This window comes from Capricornis sumatraensis, chromosome 2, assembly GCF_032405125.1.
Source record: "Capricornis sumatraensis isolate serow.1 chromosome 2, serow.2, whole genome shotgun sequence".
Classification (NCBI taxonomy): Eukaryota; Metazoa; Chordata; class Mammalia; order Artiodactyla; family Bovidae; genus Capricornis; species Capricornis sumatraensis.
Window position 1 is genome coordinate 71,035,635 of NC_091070.1, and position 16,696 is coordinate 71,052,330.

Genomic DNA, 16,696 nt, shown 5'->3' on the forward strand with positions numbered 1-16,696 from the left:
TACATGTCGGTCGGGCATGTGGTGGTGGTTTCTGTATATACTTTTTAAAAAAAATTCTGAAATTCCTGCCTAGTGATTCTGGGAACTTCAGAGTTAAAACAATAGGATCCCTGACAGCAGTTCAGTGTAATATTTCTGACCATAGCCTCCTAAACTAAGACAATTTAGACCCCAAATCCATTGGTCAAATGACTCTCACCTCCAAGGTTTATACCAAGTGAAGGAGTTTGCTCTAAGGGGCGATAGACATTTTGTACACAAACTTGCTCCAGAGACCTTTGGTATCAAAAAGGAATGATCAATTTTACCTAATCACTGAGGTGATCCTTCAGATTATTCTCTGACCTAAATCTTAGGCCTTTGTAGCATAACAGTGTGAAAAAGCATCAAACATACACAAAATTTCACCACCATTCCCTTGCCCAGGAAGAAGGAATTATAAACAAAATGATTCAGAAAGCAGGTTTTCCTGACTTTGCATCCCAGTTCTGCTGCTTCCTTGCCATGTGGCCTTGCCTCAGTGTGGATGGCATTACTACTTTATTGAGGTTTATTTTGACTGGATTAAAATAAAAATGATGCATATCTCATAATTTCTATCCAAAATGTTAGCTATTACTATTATTATTAGATTTGTAAAAATCTATGGTGACTATTGAATCCTGATTAGAAGAAGAAAATAACTGAAAGAAGCTAAGAGAAGCTAAATTGACTTATTTAGGTGGGGATAAAATACATTAAAAATAAATTTTATTATTTTAACCAGCTTTAAATGTTCAATTTAGTGACTTTCAGTATATCTATGAAACAACCCAATGTCCATCAACTGATTAATGGGTAAACAAAATATCATGTGTCTATACAATGGAATGGAGACGGCAATGGCACCCCACTCCAGCACTCTTGCCTGGAAAATCCCATACACAGGGGAGCCTGGTGGGCCGCAGTCCATGGGGTCGCTAAGAATCGGACACGACTGAGTGACTTCACTTTCACTTTTCACTTTGATGCATTGGAGAAGAAAATGGCAACCCACTCCAGTGTTCTTGCCTGGAGAATCCCAGGGACGGGGGAGCCTCATGGGCTGCCATCTGTGGGGTCGCACAGAGTCAGACATGACTGAAGTGACTTAGCAGCATACAATGGAATATTATTCAGCTATAAAAGGGAATGAAGCCATTAAAAAAGAATACATACAACAGAAACAAACCTTAAAAACATTATGGTAAGTGAAAGAAGGCAGAACAGAAAGGCTACATATTATATAATTCCATCTAAATGAAATATAGAGAATTAGATATATCTGTAGAGAAAAAATGTATCAGTGGTTGCTATGAGCTTAGGGTTAGGAGAATAATGGGGACTGACTGCTTAATAGATACGAGTTTCATTTAAGGTAATGAAAATGTTCTGGAGCTATATAATTGTAATGGCTTTATGCATATGTGCATGCACAGATACACAATGAAATCACATATTTCTTTCACTTCCCTGGCGGGCTTTCCTGTTGGCTTACACCACGTTATGGCAGAAAGTGAAGAGGAACTAAAAAGCCTTTTGATGAAAGTGAAAGAGGAGAGCGAAAAAGCTGGCTTAAAGCTCAACATTCAGAATACGAAGATCATGGCATCCGGTCCCATCACTTCATGGGAAATAGATGGAGAAACAGTGCAAACAGTGTCAGATTTTATTTTTGGGGGCTCCAAAATCACTGCAGATGGTGATTGCAGCCATGAAATTAAAAGACGCTTACTCCTTGGAAGAAAAGTTATGACCAACCTAGATAGTATATTCAAAAGCAGAGACATTACTTTGCCAACAAAGGTCCGTCTAGTCAAGGCTATGGTTTTTCGGTGGTCATGTATGGATGTGAGATTTGGACTGTGAAGAAGGCTGAGCACCGAAGAATTGATGCTTTTGAACTGTGGTGTTGGAGAAGACTCTTGAGAGTCCCTTGGACTGCAAGGAGATCCAACCAGTCCATTCTGAAGGAGATCAACCCTGAGATTTCTTCGGAAGGAATGATGCTAAAGCTGAAGCTCCAGTACTTTGGCCACCTCATGCGAAGAGTTGATTCATGGGAAAAGACTCTGATGCTGGGAGGGATTGGGGGCAGGAGGAGAAGGGGACGACAGAGGATGAGATGGCTGGATGGCATCACGGATTCGATGGACATGAGTCTGAGTGATCTCCAGGAGATGGTGATGGACAGGGAGGCCTGGCATGCTGCGATTCATGGGGTCGCAAAGAGTCGGACATGACTGAGCGACTGAACTGAACCGAACTGAACTATATGGTAAAAAATCTGCCTGTAACATGGGAGACTGGGTTTCATCCCTGGGTCGGGAAGATTCCCTGGAGAAGAAAATGGCAACCCAGTTCAGTATTGTTGCTTGGAGAATTCCCTGGTTAGAGGAGCCTGCTGGGCTAAAGTCCATGAGGTTGCAAAGAGTCAGACATGACTGAGTGACTAACACACATGTAGTTGGATCATTTTTTTAAATCCATTCTGAAGGAGAGTAGATGATGGCAACAACTAAATTAAAGACTACAAAACTCTTACTGAAACATAGCTATTCTTTCTTCACTGGGCATTCCCCTGGTTGAGTTATATTTTGATTAGGTTCCCTAAACCCAATCATTGATTTTGTAGAAGAATAGTTTTGAGTTTTCTACTCCATTTTTGCTGATGTCATTTAGTCAATTGATTTGTTTTAAAAGGACTGTAGAATTGGAAGAACACAGCTAAAGTTTCAATAGGTAAAGAAGAAGAGAGACTGGAACATGTGTTTGGTGTCCCCAAGGCAACTTCCATGCTCGATGATTATTAGAAGAATTGGGCATATAATTGTACTCATGACAGTGCTCTTTTACAGTGAAAATACACAAAGTAGAACAAGAAAAAAGAAAACACACATGAGGCAAAGTCTAGAGGAAACCATCCACAAGCTCTAATGAGTTCTCTTTGAATGGAGTTAAGCAGAGTGCACTTAATTCCTCCAGCAACAAATTGCAACATCAATAGTGACAAATCCATTAGAAAGTCAGTGCCCAGAGTTTTTACTGGGGGATAGTCATGTAGGCACTCTGCCTGACTCGTAAAAAAAATTACAGACTCCCCAAAATAACCCAGGTGTTTTGTATAAACAACATTGTTTATAGAAACAGTTTAAACATCAGTTCAGTTCAGTCGCTCAATCGTATCCGACTCTTTGAGACCCCATGAACGACAGCATGCCAGGCCGCCCTGTCCATCACCATCTCCCGGAGTTCACTCAAACTCACATCCATCGAGTCAGTGATGCCATCCAGCCATCTCATCCTCTGTCATCCCGTTCTCCTCCTGCCCCCAATCCCTCCCAGCATCAGAGTCTTTTCCAGTGAGTCAGCTCTTCGCATGAGGTGGCCAAAGTACTGGAGTTTCAGCTTTAGCATCATTCCTTCCAAAAGAACACTCAGAGCTGATCTCCTTTAGAATGGTCTGGTTGGATCTCCTTGCAATCCAAGGGACTCTCAAGAGTCTTCTCCAACACCACAGTTCAAAAGCATCAATTCTTCGGTGCTCAGCCTTCTTCACAGTCCAACTCTCACATCCATACATGACTGCTGGAAAAACCATAGCCTTGACTAGATGGACCTTTGTTGGCAAAGTAATGTCTCTGCTTTTGAATATACTATCTAGGTTGGTCATAACTTTTCTTCCAAGGAGTAAGTGTCTTTTAATTTCATGGCTGCAGTCACCATCTGCAGTGATTTTGGAGCCCCAAAAGATAAAGTCTGACACTGTTTGCACTGTTTCCCCATCTATTTCCCATGAAGTGACGGGGCCAGACGCCATGATCTTTGTTTTCTGAATGTTGAGCTTTAAGCCAACTTTTTCACTCTCCTCTTTCACTTTCATCAAGAGGCTTTTTAGTTCCTCTTCACTTTCTGCCATAAGGGTGGTTTCATCTGCATATCTGAGGTGATTGATATTTGTCCTGGCAATCTTGATTCCAGCTTGTGCTTCTTCCAGTCCAGCGTGTCTCATGATGTACTCTGCATATAAGTGAAATAAGCAGGGTGACAATATACAGCCTTGACGTACTCCTTTTCCTATTTGGAACCAGTCTGTTGTTCCATGTCAAGTTCTAACTGTTGCTTCCTGACCTGCATACAGGTTTCTCAAGAGGTAGATCAGGTGGTCTGGTATTCTCATCTCTTTCAGAATTTTCCACAGTTTATTGGGTGATCCACATAGTCAAAGGCTTTGGCATAGTCAATAAAGCAGAAATAGATGTTTTTCTGGAACTCTTACTTTTTCATGATCCAGCGGATGTTGGCAATTTGACCTCTGGTTCCTCTGCCTTTTCTAAAACCAGCTTGAACATCTGGAAGTTCACAGTTCGTGAATTGCTGAACCCTGGGTTGGAGAATTTTGAGCACTACTTTACTAGTGTTTGAGATGAGTGCAATTGTGCAGTAGTTTGAGCATTCTTTGGCATTGCCTTTCTTAACATAGTGAGCCATTATTATCAGTAAGAGTAGTGGGAACCTTCCTGAAATTCAAGGTCATAAATATCAGCCAACCCTGAAGCTGGTCTTTCTAAAACAGTAGTCTCAGGCTACCATGTAAACTCTTTAATACGCAGGGCACTTGCCACATGGTATCAAACTCTGGTACATAAGTGAGTGGCAAAGATTCTTAGGAAGTTTTATAGTGTATTTTGTGATATACTTTCCCCTTTAGTCTTTTTTATTTTTTTCAGCAGATGCCAAGAAAGACTTCCAACCTCATAGTAACCACAAGCAAAACCTATAGTAGATACAGGAAAAGGGAAAGAATTCTAAGCATACCACCTCAGAAAATATTCAAATCATAAAGGAAGAGAGCAGATGAAGAATGGAACAAAGGAACTACAAAACAGAAGACAGTTAATAAAAGGGTAATATGTAATATCTATCAATAATTACTTTAAATGTAAATGAACTAAGTTTTCTAATCAAAAGACAGTGTGGCTGAATGGTTAAAAAGGAAAACAACTATATGCTGCCTACAAGAGATTTAGTTCAGATGTAAGGACACACGCAAAATGAAGGGATGAAAAAGTTATTTCATGAAAAAGAAAACAAAAAGAAAGTTGAGGTAGCTATACTTGTAGCAGATAAAATGGACTTTCCAATAAAGACTTATATAAGAGACAATGAAGGACATACATAATGATAAAGGGGTCAATTTGATATGAGGATGTGCAACATAGGAGCTCCTAATATGTAAAGCAAATCAATAGGCCTAAATAGGGAGAGAAATAAACTACAATACAATAATAGCAGGAAATTTTAATACCCCATTTTCATCAGTGGATATATCATCTGGATAGAAAATCAACAAGAAAACATCAGCCTTACACAACACATTAGGCCAGATTGTTTTAACAGATGAATATAGGACATTCCATCCAAAAGTAACAAAATACACATTCTTCTCAAATGCACATAACATTATTCAGCATAGATCTTAGGCCACAAACAAGTCTTAATAAATTTAAGATTGAAATCATATCAAATATCTTTTTCAACCACAAGGGCATGAAAACTAGAAATAATTTATAAGAGAAAATTTGGAAATTTCACAAATATGTGGAAATTAATCATGTTTCTGATCAATGGGTCAAATAATTCAAAAGAGAATTAAAAAAATCTTAAATTAAAATGGTAATACGCATACAAAATCTTATGGGATGCAGTAAAAAATAGTTCTAAAAGGGAAGCTCATAGCAATAAATGGTAACCTCAAAGACACAAGAAAAATCTCAGGTAAACAACCTAACTTAACAGTGTAAAGAACTAGAAAAAGAAGAATAAATGAAGCTCAAAGTGAAAAAGTGAGTAAAAAGAAGGAAATAGAGATAAGAGTAGAAATACATAAGATAAACTAAGGGTTGGGTTTTTGAAAAGATAAAATTGACAAGCAGGAGTCAATAAGAGAAAGAGAGAGAAGACAAGTAAAATCAGAAGTGAATTAAGAGATTTATCACTGATACTGAGGGAATACAAAGGATCACGAGACTACTATTCATATATAGCAAACAAATTGGACACCCTGTAAGAAATGGATGCATTCCTAGAATCATGCAACCTACCATGAATAAATCACAGATAGAAAATATGAATATACTATTAGTAAGGAAACTGAATTATTAATCAAAAACAAACCATAACAAAAGCCTGAAACCAAACAACTTCACTGGTGAATTCTACTACACATTTAAAGGAAGAATTAATCCATCCTTCTCAAAATCTTCCAAAATATAGAAAAGCATAGATCTTGCTTTTCTTGAAAGTGTTTTTTCAAACTCTTTTTATGAGGCCAGCATTACCTTGTGACCAAAACTAGACAGGAAAACAAAATAACAAGCCAATATCCCTTATCAACATAGAAAATATAGATGCAAAAACCCTCAACAAAAAATTAGCAAACAAAATTTAACAATACATTAAAAGAATCACATGCCATGATCAAGTGGGATTTATTCCTGGGATGCAAGAATGGTTTACCATCTGCAAAAACAGTGTGGTGCACCACATTAACAAAACTGAGGATAAAAGTAATATGATCATCTCAGTGAATGCAGAAAAGCATTTGAAAATATTTAAAACCATTTATTAAAAACTCTCACCAAAGTTGGTATAGAGAGAACATACCTCAACATAAAGACCATACATGACAATCATACAGCTAATATCATACTCCAAAGTGAAAAGTTAAAAGCTTTTCCTTTAAGATCAGGAACAAAGAAGGATGCTCAGTCTTGAAATTTTTATTCAACATAATATTGGAAGTCCTAGCCAGAACAATTAGACAAAAAATTAAAATAAATAAAAGGCATCCAAATTGGAAAGGAAGAAATGAAACTGCCACTATTTGCAAATGATTTCATATTACATATTAAAAACCCTGAAGAAGGAAATGGCAACCCACTGCAGTATTCTTGCTTGGAGAACTCCATCCACAGAGGAGGCTGGGGATAGTCCATGGGGTTACAAAGAGTCAAACAGGATTGAGCAACTAACACAGAAAGATCCTACCAAAAATGGTTAGAACAAATCAACAAGTTCAGGGAAATTGTAAAATACAAAATACTCTATTTCATTTCTATATGCTAATAAACTCTCAGAATGAAAAATTCAAAATATTATCCAATTGACAATTGCATCAAAAAGAATAAAAACCTAGGAATAAATTTAATTAAGTTTCACCTGTGTTTTAAACACTTGTTTTTAAAATATGGATTTAAAAAAATACTGAAGACACAAATAAATTAAGAGATATTATATGTTCATGGCTTGTAATAATATTGTTAAAATGTCTAAACTACCCAAAGCAATCTACAGATTTAACACAATCCTTATCAAAATTCCATTGTCATCTTTCACAGAAATATAATGAACAATTCAAGAGTTTGTTAGAATTCACAAAAGACTCCACATAGCCAAAGCAAATAAAGTTAGAGTCTTTATAGGCTCATATTTCAAACTATATTGCAAGCTATGATCATCAAAACAGTATGGTGTTAGCATAAAAACAAGCACACAGATCAGTGAAACAGAGAGCCCAGAATAAATAAACTTACACATACACAGTTAATTACTTTATGACAAGTGAGCCAAGAATTTACAACAGGAAAAGGACAGTCTTTCCTATAAATGGTTCTGGGAAAATTGAACAGCCACATACAAAAGAATAAAACTGAACCAATCTCTCACACTACACATGAAATTAATTCAAATGGATTAAATATTAATTAGAAGGTAAGACCTGAAACCATATTGGTCTATGGAAATGAATTTTTTGGGATTTGACACCAAAGCAAAGGCAACGAAAGCAAAAATAAGTGCATGGGACTATATCAAACTAGAAGACTTCTGCACAACAAAGAAAACCATCAACAAAATGAAAAGGCAATTTACCAGATAGGAAAAATTATTTGAAAATTGTATCTGATAAGAGGTATATATCCAAAATATATAGAGAACTCATACAGCTCAATAGACAAAATCCAAACTACCCAACTGAAAAATAGGACAGAGAATACAAATAGAGGTTTTTCAAAGAAGCCATACAGATGCCCAACAGGTACACGAAAAGATGCTCAACATCACTAATCATCACGAAAATGTAAATCAAAAGCAAGGTGAGATATCACCTCACACGTGTCAGAATGGCTATTATCAAAAAGTAAAGAAATAACAAGCACTGAGAGGATACAGATAAAAAGGAACCTCAATGCACTGTTGGTGGAACTGTAAATTGCTGCAGCCTCCATGGAAAACAGCACAGAAGTTCCTCAGAAATTAAGGTACTATATGATCCAGCAATTCTTCTGGGTATTTAATCCAAAGAAAACAAAAAACACTAATTTGAAAACAAATGCACCCCCAGGTTTACTGCAGCATTTCTTACCATAGCCAAGACATGAAAACAACCTCAGTGTCCATCAGTGATTAATGGATACAGAAAGTGAGCACACATACACACAAGGAAATATTACTCAGCAATAAAAAATGAAATCTGCCCATTTGGACAACACAGATGGACCTTAAGGACATTATCTAACTTACTTCATGTGGCATAAAGACAAATACTGCATAATTTCACTTACCTGGAGAATCCAAAATAAGTGGGCTTGAGCTAATGGGTAAAAAGGTACAAACTTCCAGATAAAAAATAAATGACTTGGGATTATAATGCACAGCATGGTGACTATAGTTAATAAGGCTCGATTGCATGTGTGAAATTTGTCACAAGAGTGGACTTTAAAAATACTTATCACAAGAAAAATAGATTTTGTAACTCTCTGGTGACATATTAACTAGACTTATTGTGGTGATCATTTTGCAGTTCATAAAAATATCAAATTATATTGTACATATATTTCAATCTTGATTTTTTTTAAAGATCTGAAATATTTTTAATGCTTTGGAGTAGCAATGGTTTGGTTATAACACAGTGCTGAGATGGATCTTAAGTTGGAAAAATAAAATTTCGGTTTTACTCACATTTTGGGGGCAGAGTTCTAGGGAGAGTTCAGCTAGAATAAGGCAAATAAAAAAATCATGTCTCACTTCAGTGTCTCAAACAAACAGAGCACCAGGAAGCCCCACTATGGACTTGGTGTCAAATTGCATTCCATAAATCAGAAGACATTTTCCCATCTCCTCAGGGTCGCTGCTGTGGAAGCAGCCCAGGCCATCACTGTAGCTGCTTAGGGGTTTGGTATTCAAATAGTCAATGTGGAACAACAGGAGACAAGACAAAAGCACCAGCTGCTATCACATGGCCATAAAAATCCAACCACCACATCATGAAAGACAGGGCATGGAAGGCATGGCAAGAGGCACCACATACTGGGTAAAAGGGGGGAAATGGCCGTTTGCAACTACATGGAATCAGCCATGAAATCCATCCTAGCAGGCTTTAGCTGCCACAAAGTGGGTGCTTAAATACTGTTCTTCTCACAGTTCTGGAGATTGGAAGTCCAAGATCAAGCTAAAGCAGTTTTGATTTCTCCTGACACCTCTCTCCTTAGCTTATAGATAGCCAACTTATCTGTGTCCTCACATGGTCTTTGTTGTGTGTGCACATCCTTGATGTCTTTCTTCTTATAAGGATACCAGGCATATCAGATTAGAGTCCACTCTTATGATATCATTTGAACCTCAATTACTTCCTTCAAAGATCTTATCTCCAAATAGTCACACTGGGGGTTATGGTATCAACAGAAGAATTTTGAGGCATCACAGTTTACTCCATAACACCATTCCACACCTATTCTATAAAAAACTGTATTATTTATATGCCCCCCCAACCCCACCCAGGGTCTTCAGGAGGTTGGAATTCTACTGCGTACACTGGGTTAACTCTTCTTTTAAAATCATATTATATTTTGATAGCTCATCTGGAAGCTGCTTTCATGGTTAATTTGAATATTTGAAAACTATTAAGTAAGCTACTAGCTCTTTTTAACATTTTTAGAAAAGTAGCAGCAACATACAGAATCGTACTACTAAAGACAGATAGAAATATCATTTCTGCACCATGTTCAAAGAACTAGTTTGAATAAATTCACCATTTTTAGAACCACAGTATGTAAATGATCTCATTTTAACTGTATAAAATAATTTATAAAACTTAAATAGTTTTATCTATGAATGAATGAATATTTCTTTTTTACACTGAAACCTATATGTAGTTATACTTCTGGGGGAAACAAAGAAAATAATTTTAGGTTCAAGCAAAATGCTGATTTCCAAAGTCTCAGTCTCAGTTCAGTTGCTCAGTCGTGTCCAACTCTTTGAGACCCCATGAACCACAGCACGCCAGGCCTCCCTGCCCATCAAAACTCCTGGAGTTCACCCAAACCCATGTCCATCAAGTTGGTGATGCCATCCAACAATCTCATCCTCTGTCGTCCCCTTCTCCTGCCCTCAATCTTTCCCAGCATTGGGATCTTTCAAATGAATCAGCTCTTCTCATCAGGTGGCCAAAGTATTGGAATTTCAGCTTCAACATCAATCCTTCCAATGAACACCCAGGACTGTCTCCTTTAGGATGGACTGGTTGGATCTCCTTGCAGTCCAAGGGACTCTCAAGAGTCTTCTCCAACACCACAGTTCAAAAGAATCAATTTTTTGGCGCTCAGCTTTTTTTATAGTCCAACTCTCACATCCATACATGACCACTGGAAAAATCATAGCCTTGACTAGATGGACCTTTGTTGGCAAAGTAATGTCTCTGCTTTTAAATATGTTGTCTAGGTTGGTCATAACTTTTCTTCCAAGGAGTAAGCATCTTTTAATTTCATGGCTGCAGTCACCATCTGCAGTGATTTTGGAGCCCAGAAAATTTGGAGCCCAGAAGATTTCCTTCTCCAGGGGATCTTCCCAACCCAGGGATCGAACCCGGATCTCCCGCATTGTAGGCAGATGCTTTACAGTGATTAAGAAATGCTACTTTGATTAAATTCTTTATCCCTAATAATCTGAGACATCAACCCATGGATACCTTCTTTGTCGGTTTTACAGTATTTTCAAATAGCTTTGGTGTGTTTATCTTCTGACTTTTGGTCATGTGTTTATAAACCCAACATGAAATTCCATTATCCCACCTGAGCTCCTGACTGCTCTAAAACAAATCAGACAAATCAAAGAACCAACCAGTGGTATAGTCCGCATGAGTCAGCAAGCTAGAAGAACACAGTGTATTTACTCAGTATTTTCTCCACAAAAGCTCAAGTAATTTGTGATCCAAAGAGGACTTTAAATATGAGGCTTCTAAGACATGTTCTAGCATGTTTTCTGTTATCTCCCAAAGCTGAATAATGTGATGGTGATAGCATCCAGGGCAGAGTTTTGATATCATTATGTCTAATTCTCTGTAACTTGAAATATTTTATTAGCATTTTTACAGAGCATGTGTTGACCTAATCCCAATTAATTAACTAAAGCTTCAGCATAGGGGTAATAAATAAAACTAATATAGTTCTTAAGATAAGTGGCACAGGGCAGTCTCTCCATGGATTGTGGAATGTGTTAAAGGTTTTGTCTTTCATGTCCACATAAGAGAAGAACAAGGAAAGCTTAAGGGAAAGTTCTCATTAAAAGTCCTTTGTTTAAAAAACTCGGGAAGTTTGACATCTTATTCTTCCTGACCTCTGAATGATCACCACTATAGCCAGGAATAATGTTTTTAACATTGCAGTTTGAACATGGCCCAATATTTTAAATTAAATCCACAGATTAAACCTTCTTATAAATTTCCTGGTTCCGTTGCATTACATTATTGGATATATTTCTGTTTCCTTTGCTTTCATAGACCTAAATAATGAAAACTCTTTATAGTTCATCCAAAGCTCACTGACTCTGACATGTGGAATTCACATTTTGTGAGTAATTTCCAGGGTACTTCCTATTTTTCTGCTGAGTTATATGCCAAGATAACTTTTGGAAGGTATAGCCACATGGGTAATTGGCAACTATCCAGGTTTGTGTTAGATATGTTATGGAAGTGTTTCTGTAAATTAGAAATCCATGCAAACAGGTAAATTTTATTATCTAATAATAATTCTCATTGGAAGTATTCTTTCACTTTACCTCCCTTTTTCATGTATTTACATGAAATTGCCTCAAATGATGCTTTCTCTTTTCTCTTAAAGAGCCCATCAATAGATATCCAAAGACAGCCATAATTAGGTAAGCTGGCCAATTAAATAAGGCATCAACTGTTGGGTGACATTTTGATAAACTGCTTCAATATAGTGTATAGCATTTTGGTGCCTTTTCACTTCTTAAAAGGTCAGTCTCTGTAACATCAAGATAGCTGATATTTAAAGGGTATAGGAAAATTCAAATAAATGGTCTGTTCTACTTCTAGATCTTTCTTCTTGCAGTAAAATCCCTGAAAATTTACTTGGCTTTTTTATTATTAATATTGTACTTATTGAGGTCTCCATTATTAGAAGGGGACGATGATATATATTTTTTTCCTCTAATTCCGATTTGCTGTCACTTGAAACCTCACTCTGTATTTTCAATACAGAATTTAACATTGACTCATTTGGGAAAATTTGTGTGGTTACAAGTGCTTCCCTTCCTAAGATAGAACTAAAAGTATTTCTAGAACAATACCCATTAGTGAGACTTTTAGGAAACCTCTTCAAACCACTGTGAGGAGTGTGCACTGCACTGCTCACAGGTGGGAATCAATCCCACCAAGACACTAGGCTGGTGTTTCTTACAACAGAAAGAAAGAAAGTGAAGTCGCTCAGTTGTGTCCCACTCTTTGCGACCCCATGGACTGTAGCCCACAGGCTCCTCCGACCATGGGATTTTCCAAGCAAGAATACTGGAGTGGGTTGCCAGTTCCTTCTCCAGATCTTCCTGACCTAGGGATTGAACCTGGGTCCTCCACATTGTAGGCAGACGCTTTACCATCTGAGCCACCAGGGAAGTTTCTTACAATATGACCCCACAAACCATCTACCTTAAAACAGCATCTGAAAAGTGCTTTATCAAAACTGCAGATACTTGAGTTAAAGTCCAGAACAACTGAATCAGAATCACTAAAGGCGGAGCTGAAAATGCCTAATTTTTTTTCTTTAAATAAGATCTCCAGGTAATTCTTAAACTTACTTTGAACATCACAGCTCTGTGCCAGTGAGGGACTTAGAACTAAATTCTGTCTCTCTTTCTTTATACATATTAAACTTCTCACATCTCATCCAGCAGGGAAACCATTTCTATCTAACACAGCTTTAAAATGAAAAAACAAGTTGCCTTTTTCTAAAATGACTCATCTTTGACTTTTTATCCAGACTGTTGAAAAGGATCTGTCTTGCACATTGTGTACTGCTCATGGACATTTTGGGGCTGTGTATAATATCATTTTATTAGGAGTGGATAATTTTTCTTTTCAATTGTCCTATGTAGTGTAGGAAATGTCACATAAACTTCTTTTACAGCTTTGCTAGAAAGGTCTGAGAGTTAGAGCAAATACATGTCTGTGCATGAGCAGAGCCCTATCAGGGCTTTGCTGAGCATGAATTGGTTGAATTAGCCAGTGGTCCCATTGTTCAGTCAGTGGCCCACAAGAGTACAGGTGGCATAACTGCTCTTTCAAAGAAGTACGGCTGTATCTATTTTATCCTTTACCCAGTACATAAGTTTTATTCATTCTAAATAATATTTGATATTTAGCTCAACAAATGTTGTAGTTAAAGGGTTCCAAAAAGCAATCTCTCGACAACAAAATAGTTGAAAATACATTGCAGGTTATTCAAATCAAGAGCTTCCCTGGTCGCTCGGTGGTAAAGAATCTGCCTGTCAATTCAGGAGATGCAGGTTCGATCCCTGGGTGAGGAAGATCCCCTGGAGGAGAAAATAGCAACCCACTCCAGTATTCTTGCCTGGGAAATCTCAAGGATAGAGGAGCCTGATAGGCTACAGTCCATAGGGTCACAAAGAGTTGGACATGACTTAGCAACCAAACAACAACAACAACAAATTGCAGGAGGTTAACAAGGCTGGAACATGTTCACATCAAGTCTCCTCATTCCTAAAAGCACCTGCCCTGGAGGTCAATGCTTAAATACCTAGTAAGATCCCAATACATGCGAGGCCCAGGTGATGGACACTTCACACATCTTATGAGTCCTTATTTAGCTTTGAGAAAGAAAGTGAAGTATATCTGTCTATCCTCACTCAGATCACATCCATCAATCTGTATAGTTTATTTAAAAAGAATTAGCGAGCTTCAGCTATAATCTATTGTCCTGCTGCCTAGAACATACTTCTTCCTCCTAGGGTCCCTCCTTCCCTATGCTCCATTAGCTCTGAGATACTGGATATCTTATCAATCTTCATTGGGAGAATTTATCGTTTCTTTGATTCTTCTGGTTCAGGATCCTGTGCCAAACTGGCTTATTTGTGAAAATTAATATTTTGTGTTTTCCTCATATGGTTTGGATCTCCTGATAAAGACTGGATTTCTTACTTGATCTAAGAGCTGGAAAGCTAGATTCAGTACTTAGCCAAAGCCACTGGCCTTTCCCGTTCTTGAGTGTCTGTAGCCTTCCTTTCCCTGAGCACTTGCTTGCTATAGGTAACATTTGCCAAGTTCTCCTAACCAAGTGGCTCCTGGATCTGGTACGTGGCTACTGGCTATCATGACTTTGTACTGACAGCAAAAGTAAAAATTACTGATTGTATGTGAATATAACCCAGTTCTCAAATCCCTTTAATGATTTTTCATTGAATTACATAGAGCACAAGAGGAATTAAAAAACAAGTATTTCATACTGGGGGTGGGGTGGAGAAATTAATATGTATGGAATGTTTGCTGAGGATTGGACATGTTATCTTCCTTATGGTAAGAAAACGCTTCTTGGTAATGGGAAAAGGAAAATAGAGCACATCGAACAGGAGATAAAGTGATAAAAATTACTTTAAGAACAAAGTATGAGAGCATATCATTTTAAAGAAAAACTGTGTATAAGAAGGTGAAATATGAAAATAGTCAAGAGACACATAAGAATAATTCAATATTAAAAAATAATGCTTCAGAGGAAAGTTCAGAAATCATATTCAGAAATTGAAATATTCACCCTTAAAACAGTGAATGTAATGACCATGTCTATCTTGTTTATTAGTCTATTCTCTTCTTAACATAGTTTTTGACACATGATAGGAACACCAAAATATTTCTTAAATGAATGAATGAAATAATTTCTCAGTCAGCAAAGTAAACTGCATTATACAGTGACATTGGTGCATTCACTAATCTTTTAAAAAATAACCTGAATTTTGTATCCAAAATAAATGTGGTTTAGGAAATACATTTTGCTAGTTGATATTTTTTCAATAAAGGTTAAAGATATTGGTCATCTATCTGCCTGTTTTCTTCTAAATATATTAAAAGCTTTACTGTTTCTTAATGCATTATTCTTTATGCATTAACTTACTATTTCTTTGCACAGTTATTTTTCACATTATTTAGAGAAAATTTGTCTTTCTGCTAAAAATTTTTGCATTGTATATACAGTGTTACTTATTGCTTGGATAATGCCCTATTAATTTCAATGGATTCCTTTTGACATAAAAATGGATTTGCACTGAAGGGCAAACACTACCTCCATATGTATCCAGGCTGCATTACAATTGAATCCATCACATTATACATTTATAGGTGTCTACCCCTGTTACACTGCTGAAATGGCCTGCCATAAAAAATGGCCATGTGAAAAGCTGGTTTAAATTTCATGCATTTTTACTTGCAAAGTATCTGGATAGATGAACAGAAGCCTCCGAGATGAAATCTTTTCCTACATGAATATGCTAACATGACTCCCTGGAAGCAACACCTCAGCACTTCGTCCAGTGCCTTTTCTTTAGTTTCCAATGACAGATTTGTTTTAGGGTCAGCATGTTGCAAAGCAGTAAGAATTTATTTTTCCAGGCTCACAGTGGTAAATGGTGCATTGAGAGAGGAAAATGTAGTCTCCTCTGTTCTCTTTGGCACCACTGATGCTAGTAGATGAGAGAGGACCCCTATGTGGAAATCAAAAGTCCAATTTAGCATGTAGGACCTTTTGGATTATATCTTTTGAAATAATTGATTGGTATACCTACTAAAGTTTTTAGACAATTAAAATGCCTTCATTTTCCTTATTAAGCATGGAAAACCATGTCTATGAACCTGACTTCAGGTATGGAAGCAAAACATGATCCTCATATGAAGCATAAAAACTAGACTCAATATGTCCTTGTGTTTGGGGTGCCTTAAAAGTGGGGGTCCAGAGTTTAGAAGAAGATCAATTTTGTGGAGTTTCATCAAGTTTCCTAATTTTTCTTTAAGTAAATACTCTCAAATAGAGGCCAATGAAATATAACAAATAATAACATGCTAGAGTAGGAGGAGAAAGAAAACACTAGATCCCTATCTATGACTTAAACAAGAAAAAGTGTTGGCTCATGTTTTGAGATTTTACTTCTTGAATAATAAAAACAAAATAGAATAGGGGGTGACAATATAACCTCAGATTGGAATCAGAATATTTGGGTTTACAATCCAGTCCTGTGCTTTCTAGATCTACAATTTCAAAAAGGCACTGGGCTTCTATAAAATGACATACTTTACCTATAAAATGAGGATTTTCCATAA